Source organism: Amborella trichopoda, chromosome 5, assembly GCF_054954075.1.
Source record: "Amborella trichopoda isolate Santa Cruz 75 chromosome 5, AtrichopodaSantaCruz75HAP2 v2.0, whole genome shotgun sequence".
In the NCBI taxonomy this organism is placed as follows: domain Eukaryota; kingdom Viridiplantae; phylum Streptophyta; class Magnoliopsida; order Amborellales; family Amborellaceae; genus Amborella; species Amborella trichopoda.
The window spans coordinates 2,721,336-2,744,794 of record NC_142340.1 but is presented as its reverse complement, the minus strand read 5'-3'; the positions used below and the strand labels follow the sequence as shown (position 1 = coordinate 2,744,794).

Here is a 23,459-nt window from a genome sequence, read left to right as displayed (position 1 = left end):
AAGTAGGGGCTCATTAGTGGGTCACCAAAGTCTGGCAGATGAGCTAAGGGATTGCAATTCCAGTATGTGAATTTCAAGTCCTCTCTTACAGATGGGTCAAGATCACCTATACCTGATACGATTACAACTCTTATGGCGTGTAGGGGTATCTTTCACCCATACATATGTTTCACCCTAAAAGGTGAATTACTTTCTCGAAGCGGTATATCAATATGCATGTCATGTGATGGTACATGGATGAGGATTAGGCTCACGTCTTTATAGGCCACCATCACACATACATAGGTCATACAGTCCCTCGGTTCGCTCATCCGGGCATGCTCCGACCCCATCAAGGGATGACTTATTAGAACCCTCATCGGTTTGCATTCTATACTTAGGTAACATGGATTTTTTTCCAACCGACTGACCTAGACCGTTAAGCATCAACAAACATCGTTTGCTTAGTACAATCCACGATGGACCACACTCCCACTAAGTTCATGTTTCACTATATCATTTTATTTTGTAAACACTCATAAGGCCTTTAAAGGTCAAATAAACCTAACATTAGAACTAGAAAACTGAGGCGATTCCAAAAGTTTTAGGCCTGGAATGACCAGCTGACTCCTAATCCAGTTCAACTTTGGAGTGTCCGAGGTCAAACATGCAAACTTGTTTTATGGGAAATTTAGATAAAAACCCCAAATTTTGCATCGATCCCTTGGGTAAACTTTTAGAGTATTTTGAATGAAAACGCCTGTCATAGTCAAATGCATGAATATTTGTTTAAAACGGTTTTTGGATTTTATGTTTTTTTTTCCTCGAAAGTTGATTCGACAATCTAATACTGATCTTAATTCATAAGAGAAAAAGTATAGAATGAGACTATTTATCTTTGGTATAAGATGTTCACAATTAATTTTGGCTGGTGGGTGTGAAATTGAGTGGCTACATTTATTATATTGATCAAGCTCAAAGTTCAAAAGAAATTTTCTCAAACTTTGTGACACACCTTAGCTATCAAATTTTCACATCAAATGGTTATAAGTAATTGTGACGTAAAGGTAAATGGTCTTATTGTATACACTCTCTTCATAAAACATGAAATGCAAAAACGATTTTAAACTAATTTCATAGATTTGATTGTGATGGACATTTTCATTGAAAATGGCCTAAAATATTTACCTATGATGGCCGAGACAAAGAAAACAGTAACGAGGTGTAGGGCATAATAGCGAAATCAACAGAAGATCTTATGTGTAGAAATTTTAATTTTTAAAAACTTTAATAAATGAGAGTTCACATAACTTTCATTTTTTATCACTTATAAATAGGGGTGGCAACGGGTCCAAAATTGGACATATACTTGAACCCATCGGGTCCCAGATCTACGCTTCGGGTCCCAAGTTTGGTTGGGTTTATTGCCACCTTTAGCTTTTTTTTTTTTCTTGCCATTTTTTTACCATCATATATTCTTATTATTAGCAAAAAAGTCGCAATCACCCACTATTAGATTTCAAGCTGTCTGATTTGTCGTTTAATATATAAAGTTGAGTGCAAGTTCTTATTGTATATAATCATTAATACATCTAAACGAATAAGGCTTAAAGTAAAGTATTTTATCTCCAACGGCTTACGAGGATGGGTCAGGTTCAAGTAGACCAGACCCGTACCCGAATAGCGTTCGGGTCCAAGTTTTGGACTCAGACCCTACCCGTTGGATCCAAATGCTAAACCCATACCTGGACCCGTGTTAGGTAATACCCGGTGGGTCCTGAGTCAGTTCCGAGTCCTTTGCTACCCCTACTTATAAACAGTTGTCAAGAGCTTAAGCTTCACTTTGGTATTTTTTATCAATAATTTAGTGGGAAAGGTATCCCTCATCCGTGATAAGAATAGAATTCAAGACGAAGTTGCTATGGTATTTCATCGAAAAGTTTTACCTGATTTATAAGGAGGAAGTTTGGTGTTGGGTTCAAACACCCCCATGTAAACCAAGCTTGTTTGTTGTTGCAAACCAAGCTTGGTTGTTGTTGGGTTCAAACTCCCCCATGAAAACCAAGCTTAAGGAAAAAGAATATGCTCGACTCTCTCTCTCTCTCACGGATCCTATATTCCTCTTTCGTCAATATCCTGATTCAACTGAAGTAAAACTACTCCTTTCTAAATATCATGGTCATCAAATATTATTTAAAATCTTGGCCCCAAACCGACACAAGAAAAAGATTTTAAGGACAAAACAATGTGGAAGCCCCAAAAACATAGTTACGTTACGGGAGTTTTCTATATGTATGGTCCCCAAACGACACAAGAAAAATATTTATGTATATGGCCCTATCAAAATAAGTACAACCACATCTCAAAATTCATCAAAACTTGTTGTTATGTTGTTGCAAAATCTTTAAATCAATCATCTCGGCCTTGACCATCATGGTTGTGGAAAAAAGTGTAGGTTGTAACACATCATCCAGGCCGTCCATTTCACCCTAAAAAAAAAATGTTCACAGAATCGCAAGATCTGTACCATTTTTTGAGCTTCAAGTTTCATAATCGATGTTGAAAATTGATTTTAGAGCTATCATGGAGATTTTTTTAGCCCAAAGTGCTTTCAAATAAAATAAAGCTTTACTTTGCTTTTATAAAGCCTAGGCCTTAAAGAAACTGCATCATATATATATATATATATAAGACTAAGATGTGGATGGTTTACATTATCGAAGAGGCACATGTATATGTGATATTATATACTCATTAGTCATAGTTATATATAGACTATCCGTTGCCAACCACTAATATAGTCTAATTTTCTATTTCCCACTTCCCATCAAACCAAATTAGATAGATTCCGATATAACTTCTTCCTGTGACTGTAGATTGAATGCATAAACAAATCATATATATATATATATAAATTGCTTTAAAGATCAAGTCATCATTCAAAAAGGCAAATGACTATTTTAAATTTGAAATTAAGTTTTGGAGGGATTTTAAAAAGACAAAAATATCATTCATCAAATACATGAACTATTTATAGTCAAAAGTTATTTTTGAACATATAAGAGCATTTTATGATAAACAAAATTATAGTAGAAAATTCTAAATTCGCCACCATTAGTGTGCATCTATTCCCTCTGTCATAAGACCTACATGGGAGGATTTTTTCAATCATGAATTTTGGGAATCACCTAATTTGAAATCACTAAATGATTATTCTCCAAAGAAAAAATAAATAAAATTTGAGTTTTCTAACACTTAGATCTCACCCTCTAAAAATTAGAAAGTCTCTATTCAAATCTCTATCTATACTTTGAACTATTTATTCGAGAGTCACCAGATTTAAAGCTTTAGGACCTGATTAGATGACAATTATTTTTGGTTGGATTAAACTATCATATCTGAAACTAACATAATCTGAATAATGTTATTTCTTTAGTTGCTTGACATGTACCTTGCACTATATGTAATATTATTTACTAATTTAAATATTTTTAGCTATTTTTCAGCTATTTTTAGTTATTTATGGCTAAAAACGTGTGACTTTTAGCAAATTACTTTGAATAAAGTAGAAAATAGTTTTTCAAAAAGATAAACTTATATGTAAAATTGCTATGAGTTTGTCTTAGAGAACTTTGTAATGGTCACTACCTAACAAAGGCGAATCATTATTAAGATTAATTTTATTGAAACAAAGAATTATTAGTGATAATGAATACATCTAAACACGACATTAAAATATAAAGATATTTCTTTCCGTTTTTTTGTATTTATCGATGCAGTGACTTGAAGAAAATTTGATAATTTTCACCTCAAAACAAATCCCTCCTAATTAGGTCTTTCAAGGGCCAGATATATAATTATGTTGCTAGCCTAGCCTTGATCGCATGATCTTTTTCCATAGATAAATGCATGAGTTTGGCAAATCTTTGGCAAATCTTTGGCAAGGAGTTTGGCAAATCCTACAGCAAGATGTGTGCAAAATGTGCCCACAAATTTATAGTTTGATGAAATTATGAATGTGCCCATAAATTAGTCTTTTGGTGAAAAATATATGCCTAATGTGAGGCTCCATAATTCTCTCTGTGCTAATAAAATTTAAAAAGTGTAGTAATTTTAAATAAATATTGAAGTCTATAAGTTTGTGTTTTGTTTAGAATTATGAGCAATTGTTTTGTTAAGAATCATGAACAAAATGTCCCTATGACTGTACTTTTCTCTCTTGTTCTAATTAAATTTTTTTTCCTATTCAAATGATGAATAAGCTTTTAGGCTTTAAGTGAAATAACTCTTCTAGTATCATGCTGTATATATATAAACAACCAATATGACCTTTAAATGCCCACTCAAAAATGGCTTTCTCTGCTTGTAGTATTCAAGGTTTGGGATCTGTGAAGAAGCCTTCCATTGCCCCTAAATTCCAACTTCCCAAGATTTCTCCTTGTGAAACTGTTAAGGTGAGATATGGAACAACCCAACTTTGATCTCACTCTCTCTCTCTCTCTCTCTCTCTCTCTCTCTCCCGGGCTGTGGATTTAAAGATTTTTAGCAATGTTCTTTGTTGGCAGCCTTTGATGAAAAAGTTAGAGCACCTCCCCTTGAAAACCCATGTCTCAGAGATCCTCAAGGGTGCTTCACAGAGGGTGTTAAATGCTTTTGTGGACTCTGTTTTTCAATTTGTGGATCAACCAACTACTGAATCCCAGGTATTACAAAGACTGCATACACTTCTAATTATACCCTGACTTTAAGTTCTACAATTTGGTGGTACCCAATTCTTGATTTGAGATCTTGCAAAAGAAAGCTCCTAATTATGAGTTTTTATATGGAGAATAGTTCTTCAGAGTAACTTTGCACCAGTGGAAGAGATAGGAAAGGAAATTAGAATTTCAAGCATTGAAGTAGTGATAGCAGAGGACTTCCCAGAGGGAATTTATATTAGAAATGGTATGCAGAGAGAGAGAGAGAGAGAGAGAGAGAGTTTTTTTTCCCTCACGCCATGTTTGGTTTCTTGCACAATTTGTCTCCTTCCTATGGTTTCTGTAAAAAAAGTAAAAAATAAATGAGGGTCTTATTAATGAGCAATGCATTGATGACAGGTCCAAATTCTCTCTATGGAGCACTTCAATCCAGTGTTTCAGTGTTTGGGAAATCCAGTCACATATGGGTAGAGGGAGAAGGGATGCTCCATGCCCTATACTTCAACAAAGACAGTGAAGGCAAAAGGGTTCTCTCTTACAAGAACAAGTATGTAGAATCAGAGACATTCAAGATAGAGAAAGAAAGAGGAAAACGAACTTTTCTTCCAGCTATTGAAGGGGATTCCTCTGCAATTTGGGCTGCATATCTTCTAAACCAGGCATGAAGTTTTCCTTCTCCCACTCTCTACAAACAATTCACAGCTAATTTTAGTTTCCAGTAATTTATCTACCAAATTTGAACCCAGTGTTAAAAACAAGGACTCGGGTCCGGACTCGCTACGGTCCCGAGCTCACGTCACGTGTGACGGACCGGTAAAGTCCCTGACCAAGTTCAAATAGAAAAATAATAGGGAAATTTATCAAAATACTCCTAATTTATCAACTATTTCAACTATTTAACATTTTACCCTAACTATTTATCTCTTAATCCTTGTATTTTGAAGGATTTTTAAAAATTAAATCAAAAAAATGGATAAAATGTTGAATAGAGAATCTTATTGGTACATTTTAATAAAATTTTAAAATAACAATTTGAGTACAAATCACATTGGGATGATTCCTTTTTTTTGGCTCTGAAAATTGCATCATTCTAAGGGCGAGTAACTCGAACGAGTCTTGCTGAATTTTCCAACGCTTTCTCAAACAAATTATTAACCTTGCCATTGATTGTATCTTTTTTTTGGCAGTTAAGATTTGGGAAATTTAATCCATATATAAGCAACACCAATGATTTTGAACATGCCGGAAAACTATACTCAATTGCTGAGAATCACCTGCCACAAGAGATTGAAGCTTTCAGCCTAATGACTCTTGATAATTGGAATGTCAAATGGATCTTGGGATCTGCCTTTCACTAGTCATCCTAAGGTAAAATTCTGTTTTTGTTTTTTTTTGTTTTTGTTATTTTTGTTTTTTTTTGGGGATAAATTTTTAAAGAAAACCTGCATAGAGTAGTGCTCATAAATTTTAGGAGCGTAGTTGGGCTCCTCGAATTCAGCACGAAAAGTATGCAAAAGACAAAATGGTAAACCGTGTAAATAGTAAACTCCGTGGGACCATACTGTATACTTACTCCCTAGGCAAAAGAACTGCTTAGGAGGATCTTTTTTTTGGTACTCTAATATCCACCTTATATTTATCAGGAGAGTATTTTCAAGAAAAAAATGGACTATTAACTCCTAGAAAGTTATATCTGCCCGTTTGAAAATTGGAGGCTTTGTTTCGGAATTTCACGATGTTATTCATCCAAGCATGAAGTGTATGTAATTTTTTAGTTTTCAGATTCATGGCCGTGTTGATAGGTTGCATCCCCCAAAATTAGAGGTCCTAAAAGTTATATTCTAAGCTACGAGTTGATGTGAGGGACTAAATGGACAATATGGTCATGGGGGAGCATAATAATCTCTTGGGTCTTCTAATTTGAAGTGAAAATGACAGCTCAGTGAATATAATACTCGCATGTGACCTGCAGCTATCCATAAACCCCTAAGAGAAGCAACCCCTAAGAGAAGCTTGAACAAATGAAGATATGCCTTGTATGATGTTTTTGTCCTTACGAAAAAAGTTAAACATAAACCCCTAAGAGATGCTTGAACAAATGAAGATATGCCTTGTATGATGTTTTTGTCCTTACAAAAAAAGTTAAACATAAACCCCTATGAGATGCTTGAACAAATGAAGATATGCCTCGTATGATGTTTTTGTCCTTACAAAAAAAGTTAAACATAAACCCCTATGAGATGCTTGAACAAATGAAGATATGCCTTGTATGACGTTTTTGTCCTTATCAAAAAAGTTAAATTGCCTTGTCCAACAATTGATTCATGTTGGAGGTAACTATAACCATATTGATTGAAGCTTTGAATGCTTATTTTTTACTATTAATGTGGGAGTCTTTTGAAATATATAAATAAATGTATAATGCACAATCAATATTTTAAAACCCACCTACTAGTGCCTCAGCTAAAATCTAGGCTTCTATTATCATCTAAAGCATTAAAAAATCATTAATGATTTGAAAAAACGTGTAGGGGCTGGTCATTCCCACTGAATTATCCAAAAAAAAACCCACGTAATTTCTAATTTGGATCATTGATACTGATGATAATCAGTTGGGACCGAACTAGTTATGAGATGGTATGGCTCTTGGCTTGGTTCCTCCTTAAAACTCTATATTATATATTTGTCTTTGTTTTTTAATTCCATTTAATATTTTCTTAAGTCCCTCTAAATCACCACACTATAAACCTGCATTTTAATTTTTATTTTATTATTGATATAACCCTAACGTGGATCACCTATCTCACGAACCAATATAGATATGTGGGTGAACGATTTACCCCACCTATTCGAGCTTTACTACACTAGGCACAACAAAACAGACATGGAGTAACATCTACGTGAAAGCTTCTATATCTAGGGTTTTGGGAATGGTAAAATCGTTATAAGAAGTATAAATTGACTTTGCCAAAGAACCCGTCTGAGTTTTTGATATTTTGAAGCACTTTTGTGTCCTATGCAAATGTTTTAGGCATTGTCATTTCCCCAAATGTCAATTATATGTAATATAGTATTTATGAATAGTTTTAAGTGGTCCAAGTACGCTTACGGCTTTGGCTTTAATCATAGCATGTAATGGGGACTATTTTGTAGGACTTTTATCAGAGAGTTTTTCTATGCTATCACGTTGGTTTCCTACAGTATGCTAGTGCCACGGAACTATCTAATGTCAACAAAGGATGGTCGGGGTGTATCGTTTTTGTGCTCAAAAGTCATTCACATGATGTTAATCAGACGGCAAGGATGTTGCTAGCGAATTGTTGGAAACCCAAACGTCGACAATATACGCGCTTTATGTCGGTGTTTAGAATATTGAACAGGGGGATCAATCTGGTCATCCACCAGAGTCAAACCAGTTAAATTGGCAAGTTAGATCGGGTGGCTGTGCCAATTTTTTTTTAAAATTATAAGCAAAGTTCAAAAATTTTAAACAATGTTTGAGAACTTGAAACCATTGTAAAATAATATTTTTATTAGATTAAATCATTTTAACATGATTCTAGGGTGAATAGGCCTGACACTTGATTTAGTGAGGGACATGTATCGGTGGCCCTCCAGTTCTTAGTTGAACTAGGAATCAACTGGTCTGGTCTGATTTTTCATGGATAAAGTTTATATACGGTTACTGTACCTTATATTATAATAGGAAGTTGCACCCAAAAAATTCAGTAGGAAAGAGTGTTCGGGAGTTAGGAAACCTTCTAATTAATTATCTCGACTTAGAGATGTATAAATAATAATAATAATAATAATAAATAATAATCTTAAAGATAGTGTATCGTTTGTATAGTATCGAGGCTCTAAACAATCAAAGTAAATCGCACCTTTAAATAGTATTGAGAAATGTGGTTTTAATGCTGAAAATCTTTGTGATAGCTTTAAAATATATTTTCAAAATTTAATTATAGGTTTTAAAGCTTAAAAGATAGTGTAGATTAAGCAGATCTATGAAAACTTGAAGATCTTGAAAATTAACGGCCCAAAAATGAGTTACAAGATGCACTATATCTAAAACTTGAAATCCATTTTCTTATCATGTTCGGGCATCTTGATTTCGAGATAATCAATTTGAAGATATTTGGGCATCAAAACAACATTTTCTAGCGAACTTTTAGAGGTGGGCTCTAAATTGATTGTTTAGAGCTTCAGCTCTATATAAACTTTTTCCTGTAACAAGTTAGCTGGACTGTTTATTTTCAAGGTTTTCAAGTGCGTACATAACTACTTGATCTGCACCATTGAAAAATTTAGATTTCATAATTAAGGTTGAACATGAATTTAAAGCTAGTATAGGGGTTTTGAACACCTAGAATTACATCTCCTCGCAAAATTTAGAAATTGAACTTGTATAGTATCGGTGAGAACCGTATACAAGCCTCACCCATTTTCAAAACCCTACTGTACATTAATGAAATTGTTAATTTGCTTATTTGTTTCAGACAGCACCAGGGACAGGGGTGCTGGTTATCATGGGAGTGGATGCGATGAAACCATACTGTGTTCTAGGAGTAATATCAGGTGCTCTCTCTCTCTATGTCAGAGCCATGCATGAGTCTCTCTGTTCCTCTATTTGTTTGCTATTACTTTACTCATTTGCTTTTGTGTTCACTAATTTGATTTTGTCTTTCCTCCTTTTATTAGCTGATGGCTGATGGAGAGAGATTGATACATAAAGCTGACCTTGAGTTTGAGAGAAGCAGCCTCTGCCATGAAATTGGAGTCACGGAGAAGTAAGTTTCTCAAAGTGGGTCGGGCGGGCCATGAACTTTCCCAAATAGCCCGGCCCTCGACTGCTAAATTTGGTCCAACGGCACCTAACCTTAGCAAATGGCAATAGGCCGGGCACCTTTGGGTTGGTTTAGGTTGTGATTGGCATGGCTCGGCTCTCACCAGCGCTGTTGCCACCCTTTGAGCTTAAATTGTTTAATATATTACATATATTCTTTTTTAGAAAATATATGTAGAGAGGATATTTACTTTTGGTACAAAGAGGTCACAATCATTTTAGTCAATCGGATTTCAAATTGTAAGAATATCCTTGATCAGACTCATTTCAAATATTTTTTTTTCAAACTTCATAACACTCCCCAAACCATCTAATTTGAGATCTAATGGCTATAAATAATTATGACCTCCTTATATCAAAGATAAATAGGCTCATAGTATTTTTTAATGTTACACTATACATATTATTTTAATCTGTTAAACTCAATTTACACACTCTCTCTCCCATATTTGAATGAATTTCAGGTACAATGTTATTATGGATCTTCCACTCACAATGAACGTGGCCAGACTCATCACTGGAGGACCGTAAGTATTTACAAAATAAATGGGAAATTATTCAGTGGTCCACAAAAAGAAGATAATAATAACATGGAGACGCCCAATCGGTCAAGTGGTTTGAAGTGAAGCCTCATTACACCTTCCATGTCCTCAATTCCTATGAGGATGGGGACGAGGTAAACCATAATAAAGCTCCTCGTTTTAATTTTTTTTGGGTGGAACTGTGTTTATTTTCTTAGAAAAAAAAAATTTTGAAGAAGTTTATAATGTATAAGCATGGTGCACCTCAAAAATCCAGTAAAAATGAGTGTTGTTAAGTTGGAAAATCTTCCAATTGACCATCTCGACCTCGAGATAGATGGATATGTAGGGGAAAAAAAAATGAAAGAAGAATTTTGAGTCCTAGAAATAGTAAAAATCTTGCAAATGAGTTATCTGGACTGTCTATTTTCAAGGTTTTCCAGTGTTTATAAATCTCCTTGATCTGCACTGTGTTAAAAATCGTGGTAGCATACACACATAGACAATTGAATGGAGAGAGAAAAAGAGAAAACACATGGTAGCATACACACATAGACATTGAACGGAGAGAGAAGAAGAGAGAACACAATATTTATGTGGTTCAAGCTGAAGCATTACGTCCACAATTCCAAAGCCCAACGGGCTACCTTTTCACTATTTTGGATGAATGTTTATCAATAAGTACATCTAAATATATAGAGTACAATAACACAATTACAGAAGATAAATATGGTATGATTCTTGGAGATAGAGATAAATAGTGGGAAGCCGTATCAACAAAATAACTTGATGATCAAATAACTTTAACTAGGTCTTTTCTTATCTTTTAGACACTTAATCTTACCAAGAAATATATACCCATACATCCATAATGATGTATATCAATGAACCAAATATATCCATATCCTAACACAAGACTTTTAACATTCATAATTAGAATTGGATATGGATTTTTAAGCGATGGTAAGGTTTATGGTACTGTACAGCATCTTCTCGCAAAATGATGAGGTCCACCTCACTTGGGGGCAAAATCTTTCACGTACGTATCGCCTCAATTGCTTTGCTAGATAATGCCTCGCCTAGGCAGGTGCCCGGTTAGTACCTTGAATAAATGAGAGGTTTTCTGATAATTTGGCCACCCAAGTTTTTTTAGCGAAATGACTTACTCTGGACTGTTGCAAGTTCTAAATCTAGAACATGTTTTTTCATTAAAAGAATTTTGTTCTGGGTTTGGAATCTCGATTAAGTAGTGTCTTTTGCCTCAGTGACTTAATCACGGGAAAAATATCAAAGTGATACTACTTTTTCGGGTTGTGTGCCTAGATTCTTTTGCAGGACACAACCAGAACAAATAAGAATATTTAAGTCATTTCCTTCAAGTGACTTAAGTAGGCTGAAGCACTGAAATATCCTTTGCTCATTTAGGGTTAACAAACCCAAAATAACGTCACCTTTCTTCTACTTCGTCTTTTTTCTTTTTTAACCGGCGTTTTAAAAAACGCCGAGTCGAATCGGACTCGCCCGGTTCGACTAGGAAATCGCAAAAGTGGATCGAATCGGCTGAAAAATCGAAAATCGTCCGGTTCTAGAGAGAACCGGACAATTCTGTACAGTGACTCCGTCGATTCACTGTACGGAATCGGCGAGTCCGTACGGTTCTTTTTTTTTTTTTTTTTTTTTTTTTTTTTTTTTTTTTTGTAATACTTGATCGATTTTTTTGTAATCCATGATCAAATTTTTTGTTTTTTTGTAACCCATGATAGAATTTTTTGTAATCCATGATCGAATTTTTTGTAATCCATGATGGAAATGTTTATTTTTTTTTCTTGTAATCCATGATAGAATTTTTTGTTTTTTTGTTTTTTTTTGTAACCCATGATAGAATTTTTTGTAATCATGATCGAAATGTTTGTTTTTTTTTTGTAATCCATGATCGAAATGTTTGTTTTTTTTTTGTAATCCATGATTGAATTTTTTGTTTTTTGCTTTTTTTGTAACCCATGATAGAGTTTTTTGTAATCCATGATTGAATTTTTTGTAATCCATGATCGAATTGTTTTTTTCTTTTTTTGTAATCCACGATTAAATTTTTTGTTTTTTTATGTTTGTTTTTTTTTGTAATCCATGATCGAATTTTATGTAATCCATGATCGAATTTTTTGTAATCCATGATTAAATTTTTTGAAAATTTGTGATTTTTTTTTTTTAATCCATGATCGAATTTGTTTTTGTAATCCATAATAGAATTTTTTGAAAATTTGTGATTTTTTTTTTTAATCCATGATCGATTTTTTTGAAAATTTGTTATTTTTTTTTAATCCATATTATTCAAAGGGAAAATGAGAGAGATGATGATTCTGAGGCCACCCTATCCCAGCCATACTATTCACATATCGAGTCCCAACAGCAACAGTGTAGGGATGAGCACGACAATGCAGGTGAGCATAAAGGATGGACAATCTTCGGGGATTTTAGATTGGGAACACAACAAAACACTAACACTCAGGGATTTGGGAATAGTCCGACGCCTACTAATATCGATGATTCGTTTTTAGATCGAATCAATGAATTGTTAAACGAATTCAATCAATGGCACCAGCGTGACCAAGAAGAACAATAACGTCGTTTATCATTTTATTTTTAGATCATATGTTACTAATTTTATGCTTTATTGTAGTCTATGTATGTTGATATACTTATTCCATGATAATTATATGTTTATCCTTTTGTGTGATGTAAATTAAATGCTGAATGGCGGTTCATGCAGGGAAAGAACATATCAATATTCACATATTCATTCAAAAACATGAAAATTCTTAATGGAGTACCTTCATTTCTTATTGAATTCCTAAAAAACAATATTTATAATGAATTTTAATAATTTTTTCGGATTTTTTTTAAGCTTTATTCTGACCGATTCACCCGATTCCAGATCCGGACCGCCGATTCACCGATCCGGATCGGTTTTTTGGAAGCCCGATCCGGGTCACTGATCCGTTTTTTAAACCATTGTTTTTAACAAAAGATTTTTTTTTATTTTAAGAAATGCCTAAATGAGAGCATTTTTTAAATGTTTCCAATTCATCGGTGAGCTTTTTATTTAACTACTTCATTAATTTTTTGAGGTGGTTTGACAGTTTTAAAAATATTTTTTATTTATATCTTCATTTTTTGTCAAAGCTTTATATCCCTTAAGGGAGGCAATAAAATAAAAAGTTCACAATGCCAAGACCAATGTATGCATCATGTCAAAGGAAATTGATTTGTGAGTACTCACCTGACATTCTTAACAATATCATTTCTTGCAATGAAATCACTATGATGTGTCAAGATCAATTTAAATATTAATATTAGAAAGTTCAGCTCATCTTTTCATTTCATGTCATTTGGATATCTTCAGTCCGAGGCATTAAAATTAGGGATATAATAATATAAAACCAGTTATCTTTTTCGCAAAAAAATCACAATTTCTCGTAGCCGTTAAATGTCAAAATAAATGACTTGAGGTGTGTCACAAAGTTCGAGATTTTTTAAAATTTTTGTGTCTGATCAATGACATTTTTACAACTACCCCATTTGAAATTTGAGGGACAAGAGTAATTGTGACATCTTTATATCAAAAAATAAATGATTTCTTTGTATATTTTTCCTTTAAATTATTTCAGTAGAACATCATCCATGAATCAATTCAAAATGAGAAGAAAATTACAAATCAAGGTAAACGAGATTTCTTTTACACTATAAATTCCAGGTTGTGGTGAGAGGTTGCCAAGCTAATGGGTCAATCATTCCAGGTCCAGATTTTGGACTCGACAAATCGAAATTTTTCTCTAGAGGTTTCCGAGCGCTCGATTTGGAAAAAGGTGGCGATCTTTCGATCGATGGAATTTTCCTTTCACGAATGTATGAATGGAGGCTAAACATGAAGAATGGAGAGGTTACAGAGAGAAATCTCACAGGGGAAGAATTGTCTATGGAGTTCAGTGTGATTAATAGTGAGTACATTGGGCTGAGGAATAAGTATGGATATGCCCAAGTTGTGGATTCCATGGCCAGTGCGCATTGTGGTATGTGTATCCTTTCACTTTGGAATGGAAAACTTCAACAACTGTCTTCCAGTTCAACTTTTTGAAATTGTATACCTTGAGACTGTTTACCTTGGTAAAAAATAGTTACAAATTACAATTACCACAAGCTGTGGACGTGAAATTGGGTGACTAGAAATGTGTCCTTGAACGCACAAAATTAAAAAAAAGAATTCTCAAGATTTAACCAGTCAATGGCACATCTTCAGCTGTTTGATTTCACGTATGATGGCTAGGAGGAGCGACTATGACCTTATTAATTTTATTTTTTCTAGGCTTTTCAATAGGGAAAAGACTACTTTTGCCTTTGTTTGAACATAAACTCCAAACTGACCATTTTACACTTTTATTGATAATGGAAACTAAGGTTTTATTGATTGCTCCCCATACTTTTGTTGCATTTTTCATCTCTTACAAAACCAACAAATTATTGAAATTCTTGTTTTGTAGGTCTACCTACAATATTGAAATATGGCAAGTTTGCCAAGCTATGTTTTGAGGAAATCCAAGAGAAGGTATTTTTTAAATTCGTATATTGGATTTCACAAAAAATCTCTATAAACATATTGTCTTAAACCTTTTCCAAAACTGTTTTACTGCTGTTGAAATGTGGTTAGTTGTACTTAAATTTTTGGGCAAATTTGCATAGTCATGCTTGAATTTTTAGGCAAATTAAGCATTTTCTTCGAGACATTTTGTTAAATTATGTTTTTTTGGTTCTTGAAGCAAAGAGGTTCAGAGAATATGATTAAAATAGAGTACCATGAATTGGAGGAAAATCAATTTTGTTCAGGGCTTGCTTTTGTTGCAAAACCGGGACAGGGTAAGGAAGATGAAGGTTGGCTAATTTCTTTTGTTCACAATGAGGACGCTAACCTATCTCAAGTAAGTTGCATTTCTTCCCATGCTAACTGTGTGTATAGAGCATAGACAAGCTTCTTTCTTCATGCTTGTACAGGGCTCTTGGTTCATATTGTATTAGTTTATTAGTTAGTCAGATTTTTTATTGCTAACAATTGGATGGTTCCCTTTCCTACTTAAAAGAAAGGAAGGGGGGGAGCTAAATTTTGTTAGAAGATGTAATTCTAGTTTATATGTTTTTTATCATAAATAAATCGTAAAAACTGTTTATGATAAAAAAGTTCACAAATACTTTTGTAATTTCAAGAACATTTTGGTCTTTTTGTCATAAATATTTTTTTACTTATTTTTGTTAATGCACCGTTGGGAGAGGTTATCAACTCCGCACTCCCCAATGTTTACAGGAAAATAATTTATAAAATAAAAATAAAAATCAAATACTTAGCAGTTTTTTATTAAGATTAGACACACAAAAATAGCTTGTGACAACATGACCCCCATACACAACGATCCATTCAGATCAAACTGCTGGAACAGGAACCATATTTATTTTACACTAGAGGCACCCCATCTAAAGGTTTCCCTTATAAAAAAATGTTGTTTGGTGTGATTTACAAGGAACTTCTCTGAACTTGGCTCCTTTGTTTTTGTGCATCGCAGGTTTACATAATTGACGTAAAGAACTTTTGTGGGGGGCCTGTGGCCAAAATTACACTGCCCAAAAGGGTACCATATGGATTTCATAGCGCCTTCATCAGCAAACAGTGCATAAGAAAGCCAGCCTAAGTTTACTGTCTTTCAAGGCTTTGAAGCTTGAGATCTTCCCAAGAAACAGCTTCAAGTTTGGTGGGAAGAAGAAGAAGAAAAAGTAAAATTTATATCTGGATTAAATAACTATTGATTTTTTTACTTACTAGTTCAATAATTGGACTGATAATTGGAATCCACTTCTTGCATTTTTCAATAAAATTTCATTTCACTACGGACGTTTGTAGCGGATTGCTTGTTTGCCTGAAATGGAATTGAGTCAGGCATTCAACGAAAACAACTCGATGTGTAGTTGATTTTGTTGATAAACATGTGGAAAAAAATATGTTTTTTTTGTAAAACTAGAACAATAACATTACAAAATTCTGAGTAGAAGCGAAACCAATCTTGGAGGTTCGTAACGAGTCACTTTCTTCAATACTCAGATCTTTCCAATTGCACCATCGTTTTGGTCGATCTACCTCCAGGATACAGCCATTCTGGTAGACACCTTGTTCTGCTTTAGTCTTTAGTTTGCAAACCCGGATTGTGAACAGCAACACACAAGTACTCGCTAGTTTGTCCATGATCTTGAATTCACATTTGAAGAGAGAAATCAAAGACAAAAGAAGCCTACAGAGTGCTGATTTTGAGGAAAGAAACTCATTGTTTGAGAAGCCCATGTCAAGCTCAAAAAGACCCGCATATGAAAATCAAAATCAATGAATTCATCCCGGCAAACTTTTGGTTTTAGATTAAGAAGCTACACAAGGTCGTGGTTATTCTTGAGAGAGAAATTACAAGAAAATTTATATACGAAAATATGGAAAAAAGAGGGTGCTTAGGAATTCAATTTTGAAAAGGATTTTAGAGCATCCTTATAAATGGAGAATCTGGAGAAGTTGATAGTTCAGGTGTTAAAGAGCGGGTGTGAGTACAATTTTCAATTATCAAGTATTTAAATTTCTTCTCTCTAGATTTTAGAATTTTCTATTTCTGTTTCCTGCATGTAGTTGCCAAACAACCTTTAAGAGAAATTCATAGTTCATGACTTATGAGAGATAGCGGGTTTAGAGTATTGAAGGAAAAATCGGGCAGATTAACTGCATGGTTAGATTGGAACCGGCCTCCTGTTTCGGCTAGGGGTGGCAATAGGTCGGATCCGGCTGGTCCGGCACCAGACTCGTCCGGTCCAAAAGTATTCGGGTCCAGGTTTTGGATCTGAACAGGACTCGTGCGATCCAAAAAGTTGGACCCATACTCGTACTAGTCGTGTCCTAGGTCTATCCTGGGTCTCGGGTCTGATCGGGTCCATTGCCACCCTCACTATGAGCTTTTGACTTTTTTTTTTACCATCATATATCCATATTATTGACAACAAGGTGATAATCACTCGCCATTAGATTTGAAGTCATATGATTTGTCATTTAATAACTAAAGATAACAATGAGTTCTTATTGTATATGATCCTTAATACACCCAAACAAGTAGGGATTGAAGTATTTTATCTTCAATAGTCTACAGGTACGGTTTGGGTCCAATTGGTTCCAAATGTTGAACCCATACCCATACCCGTATCGGGTATTCCCGACGGGTCCTAGGAGTCCATTGCCCTAGTTTCGACCGGTTTTGGTGAGCAGCTGGGTATTTTAAAAAAATAAAATATATATAAAATCCCAAAATTAAGGGATTTTATTTGTAACGTATTTTTTATGTTTTCCAACATTATGGCAAAGATTGGAAATTGTTTTGGCCATTGATACTTGTTTTTACATTTTTTCCATTTTGTTTAGAAAATTTCAAATATATATCTGGGCATAAATCAATTCTTTTAAATCTATTTTTTTTTTCATTAATTTTCAATTTCATTTGGATGTGCTTTGTTTAATCATTTGTTTAATATACTTTTCATGTTTTATTAGATTTTTTTATATTTCTTATTTTTTTAACACTTTTTTTACCACCCAGAACTTGCCTTGGTTAGAAAGGTTGAACTGGCTGGTTCACCGGTTAGGCCGGTTGAAACGCCTCCGGCCATGTCCTGTTAACTGTTCCGGTTTAATTTTTCTTACGAGCATGTGTGCTTTAGGGGTTACAATTCTTTACATCTCTCTCTCCATTCCAAGACTAATTTGATTTCAAACAAACTTACGTTATTACGATCATACTAGCCGTGCCCTACTTATTTGACAATAGTTTTAAGGGAAATTTACATACGGACTGGGAAAATTTATAGAATTATCCTTTGGTCCATATTTTCAGAACTTTTATGATGAAATCCCTTTTTTTTTTTTCTTTTTTTTTTTGTTTTGCAGTTTTGCCCTCAATATGGTGTTCAAACGAGAAAAAATAAAGAAAAGTATAGTATGAGATCATTTATCTATGGTATAAGATGGTCATATTAATCTTGATCATTGGATGTGAAATTGGGTGACTATAATTATTCCATTAACCAAGCTCAAACTTCAAAAGAATTTTTTTCGAAACTTTTTGATACATCCAAACTGTCAAATTTTACATTGGATGATTGTAATTAATTGTAACCACCTTGTATCAAAGGTAAATGGTTTCATGGTATATAATTCCAGTTGTCAAAAGGTAAACAATTTCATTGTGTACAATCCCATAAAATAAAACAATACAAAATAGAAGGACCTCACTGAAAAAATGAGAAAATATGGACCTAACACATTATGCTTGGGTCCTAGTTTAATGCTCAATTCTCATAAGAAACACCTCACTTCTTCACTAAGATATGGCGTTTGGCATTGGCTTTCTCACCGGTGACAAATGTCATCGTAGGTCGAGTATAATTCTCTCGAAAAGATAGAAAACCAATGATAGTTATATATCCCAATTGTAATTTAGCACTGCATTTATTAGATTTTAATTTAATATGAGGATCAATGGGTGTAAATAGGGTGTGGTTTGCATAAGGCCGATGCCCTAAACCATCAAAGCAAGGCGAGCCTTTACATATGTTGAAAGATGACGTTTCAATATGTGAATTTCATGATCTAGACAATTGATTATGTGAATTTCATGATCTTAACCTTTATAAATTCAAAATTAGTATTTTTTTTTTTAACATTGTTCATCTAATGATAATAAAGCCATAAAAAAAACATTGAAAATGAAAAAAAATCCTTCTTAGGCCTAGATCTAAGCATCTCACCAAAATGAACGGCTTATGTTAATTGGGCTAAAAATATATTTTTTAGATTGTGTTTTCAAATTTTTCTCTTTTGTAATTGTTCATTAGGATAAAAAGAGGCCATTTTTCAAATTTTGGATCAAACAAATGGTCATAAGATGATTTTTTAATGTTGTTGCATCATATTACTGTACAACGGTTACATGAAATCATTGCTTAAATTTATATATTCAATGAATACAAAAGCATGTCAATAACATAGCCGCCGAGGAAAGTCCCAGGGGCCAACTCGCCCAAGTTAAAAGCGTTCGAAACAGATATATTTCCAAATATTTGTAAAACAAGGGTCTTATTTTTATTTTATTTATTTATTTTTTTATCTCACTTAAAATGCATTTTAAAATAACCTAGTGTTTTGTGTAGAGAATAAAAAAGACCCATACGAAGAGAGGGACAAGTGGCCATTGAAAGGCAATACTTGTTCATACTCTCTCTACATGTGTCTCTCTATTTTTTCCCTTTTGTAGCTATATTAATGGAAATTGTTTTGGGAGGTTGGGGTATCTAGCATGATCTCTCTTTCACGATCTCTCTTTCTCTCCCTAAAATCAATTTCTCTCTCTTATATGAGTTGGGTGCAAAGCCTTGCACTCATCTCTGTGAGAGCCCTCCAGTGTCACAGGACCAATTCCAGCATCGAAAGCTTTCTCATTCTAAACTATTTGCTAACAACTGTTTTGCAAGAAACTTGTGTTCTATTTTGTGTTCTATATTGCTGGAAATCTCATTCTTAGCCACATTCTCTCTCTAGAAAAGCTACAAACTGTGCCTACAATTTTATATGAATTTTGGTGAGTTTGTTCCAACTTTCTCTTGATATTTTGTATCTAAAAATACTATATGAAAGTTGGGAAATGTTATATGAATAAAGGAAGAAGTATTAGGCATCATCTTATATTGTTGGAATTATTTATAATAGGCTTTTGATGAGTGCATGCTTGCTAAGAATTCTATTGGATTGCTTAGAAGAATTTATCAATAGTTGCAATTGATTTTTGGTTGCGATTTTTTAGTGGATAACAAAGTTAGTGATGTTTGTACATCCTTTTGAGTTCCAAAGAATTTACAGCAACTTTTTGTGGGTATTTTGATAAGAGTTCCATGCCATATGTTTGTGGATATTTTTAATTGAGTTCAAAACCCAACTTGCAAGATATTGCAGCTCTATTTACTTCTAAAAATTAAAATATCCACTGTATTTGGGCCAACAAAAAGTTATTATGAACTCAAAACGTTAAAAATTCTTCAATACATGATCTAGAAATACAATTTTATAAGATTATATGGTTTTGTGATGATTTGGGTGCTTTTCTTGCTCTATTTTTTATTTTTTTATTCTTCTAAAATAATTTTTTTGTATAAATCAGAAATTTCAATAATCCATCTTTTATATATGTTGTGGACATTTATAGACTTTTAATAAATTTTAATGTTTATTTTACTTCTTTCTGATTTTTTATTATTTTTCACAATTTTTGTATTTTTATTGGATTTTTAGCATCTTTTATCTCGTATAGGACTCCGATGACCACTCAAACTCGGCATAGTTACTCGTCCCAAGCTAGGGCTTTGTCCAGAGCTCAAACTGAGTTTAAAACATACAAAGATTATTGTTAACTGATAATAGGGCTGAGGTTGTGGTGGTAACACCAAGCCACAATTAAGATTTAAGCTTCCATTCACATCTAACACCGAAACCCCAATTAAGATTTAGGCTTTCATTCACATCTAACACCGACGACTTAAAAAAATGGCTATGAGCATGTATTGAACCTCGCTACCAGCACACATCAACGACAAACGGGTAGGAGCATGTATTGCCCCCCGCTACCGGCACATATCAACGACAAATCTTTTTTATTTTGTCGTATGTGTCTTTTCTTCATCTCCCAAATGGATAAATTTAACTGGATTAACTTCTCATTACTCGAATTCAGTCACTTTTATAAACATCATAAAGATTCATGTTTTCCAATATGAAGCATACTACCAAAATAATTTACACAAAGATTCATGTTTTCCAATATGAAGCATACTACCAAAATATTTTACACAGAATTGCAGCTTAATAAACCATTTCAAATTTTTAATCTTGTTCATCTAGAATAAGAAAACTCAATGCCTATACAATTAATAACCATTTGCAAAATTTGATCGTCCAATATTGTTCCCCCCCCCCCCGCGACAGCATTTTTTTTTCCCAAGTTGCTTTCATGTCCGGTAATACAAACACCGGATATGAGGGCTTATATCTTTTAAAATAAAAAATGTTGCTCGGTGTTTCAATTATCGGACAGCTCTCCCTCTTTTTCTCATCTCTAAACCCGATGGTATCTCACTTGAATGGCCAAAACTGCCATGTTTCCGAGCTATCGCCTTCTTTTGTATCCCAACGACCTATTCTCCTCTTTAAGAGCCTCAATCTCCTGCATAACCAATCCACGAATCTAGTTCTCTAGTGCAAACTCCAGTAAATTTTTGGCCAGGAAATCACCATCTAACTTTCTCTTTTCTTCCCTCTCTACATGCTCGATCCCTATTTTGTTCATATGAAGGTTGCGTTTCTCAGAGCTATAGATGAATTTTCCTTCAAATTCGATGGAAGCTTCACACCCTACCTGAAATTTATCATTGCGTTTCTCCTCAATGAAAGAGCGCTCCTCACCCCAAGCTCTATGCCAGAGAATAACTTGCTCATCGAGGAACTCACCGGAAAAGCCAGGCGACTCCAGCTTGAAGCAACCATTAGCTTTATGTGTCTTTTCGTTTCCCGGAGATTCCTCGGCCATTTTCCTACCAAATTCCAGCGAGCAGTTGGCATTCAAAACCTGAGAGTTGTCCAATAATTGAAACACCGGACAACTCTTTTACTTTTAAAGAGTAGGAAGCTGTTTAGCATTTCAAACACCAGAAAATATTTTTTACTTTGAAAGATATAAACCCACCTGTCCGGTATTCGTGTTATCGGACAGGGGTGGGGTGGGGTGGGGGAAGGGGGGCAACTTGGGGAAAAAAAACCGCCACCCAAGGGGGTGCTCATAATTTCAAGCAAATGAGAATCCATTTGGTAATTGACCCCCTCCAATAGTGTTTGAATGTAAATTTCTCTATTACTTAAAAAGGTGCAATTTATATAAGGCTGCAACTTTATTGATAGAAATAAGATTTTGGTGTGCTACATTGCCATGTTAATTGGACGGTTTAGATTGAATACATCTTTGAAAGCAATATCAAAAGTGACATGTCTTTTAAGTATCTAATCTTAGTCGTCTGCATGAAATAAAAGGTGAAAATTATTGCAACTTTACTTGTAAAGGTTGGAACCTTTTATAAACTTTTTCCTTACTTAAATTTGTTAAAGTGTTGATGTACATGGAGTTTTTTGATGAGCCATATGAGTTCTTAAAATTGCAAAATTGGGTTTATTGAATATCATTGAGCATTCTTTGCACCTAAGGGCATTTAAATCTAAATCGATGTTCCTTGTCAAATGCTAAAATTATAATCCATGTTCCTTGTCAAATGCTAAAATTATAAATGCAAGTACATGTTCAAAGTTTACTGTAAGATTTTTGTAATCGCCACTAGTTAAGATCAAGGATTGAAAATTCAAGGATCAGGATCGAAAATGCTCAAATTTGGATAAAAAAATGTACTTAATTTTTTATATTTTCTTTTGTTAATTTTTTCTTTGTTACTTATTACTTATTTTTTTTATTTTTTCTTTTGTTAATTTTTTCTTTGTTACTTTTCCTCAAAAAAGGGACCATTGAGGGCCACCCACTCCCGTTAATTTTTTCTTTGTTACTTTTCCACAAATAAGGACCATTAAGGGCCACCCACTCCCTTTAATTTTCTCTTTGTTACATTTTTCCACAAATAAGGACACCATTGAGGGCGACCCACTCCCTTTAATTTTCTCTTTGTTATATTTTTCCACAAATAAATACCACTCTCGGTCTTATTTTTTTAATTTTTTTTCAAATTTATTTTCAACATTCGTGGCATCATCGTGGGCCACCACCTTTTTGGTCTTATCATCAAAAGTTATTTTCCAACTCATGCGTGCAAGTAACAGCTGGTGGCGCGAGTGTGACGTTTATTTTATGAATGCAGTGAATGCCGTAAATTTTAGATGTGGGACAAGTCCTACTTCTTCTCACTACGATTTCTATTGGGTGACTAAATGGAGGTGTCTCTATCACTTGTAAAGGTGAATAAATGGAATGAATAACCTGTAAAGGTGAATAAATGGAATGAATAGAAGAATTAACTTTGTAAACAACAGTAACTCTTGCGAACATAAATTTATTTATTTGTTTTTTATTTTTCATTATAATATAATTACAAATTTAAATTTTGAACCATAAGGCAAACTTGTTTCGAGGATTTTTGAAGAAACATGTTTTAAAGGTTTGTCTAGAGTCAATGACCTCTCAGTTCAAGTTAGAAGAAGTTGTGATGGGTGTATTTATCAAAATAATAATTATTTTTTATTAAAAAATTATT

At 33.9% G+C, this 23,459-nt stretch overlaps 1 pseudogene across 1 annotated transcript; it reads left to right on the top strand.

The window, feature by feature from the left end:
- The first annotated feature begins 4,328 nt into the window (after positions 1–4,328).
- On the top strand, positions 4,329–15,970 carry LOC18443343 (carotenoid 9,10(9',10')-cleavage dioxygenase 1-like; annotated as a pseudogene). The gene is made up of 12 exons (XR_016056192.1): positions 4,329–4,433; positions 4,545–4,682; positions 4,821–4,923; positions 5,076–5,335; positions 5,864–6,044; positions 9,176–9,271; positions 9,378–9,466; positions 9,987–10,198; positions 13,795–14,110; positions 14,579–14,643; positions 14,855–15,013; positions 15,650–15,970. The product of XR_016056192.1 is annotated as a carotenoid 9,10(9',10')-cleavage dioxygenase 1-like (transcript).
- Positions 15,971–23,459: the final 7,489 nt, after the last annotated feature.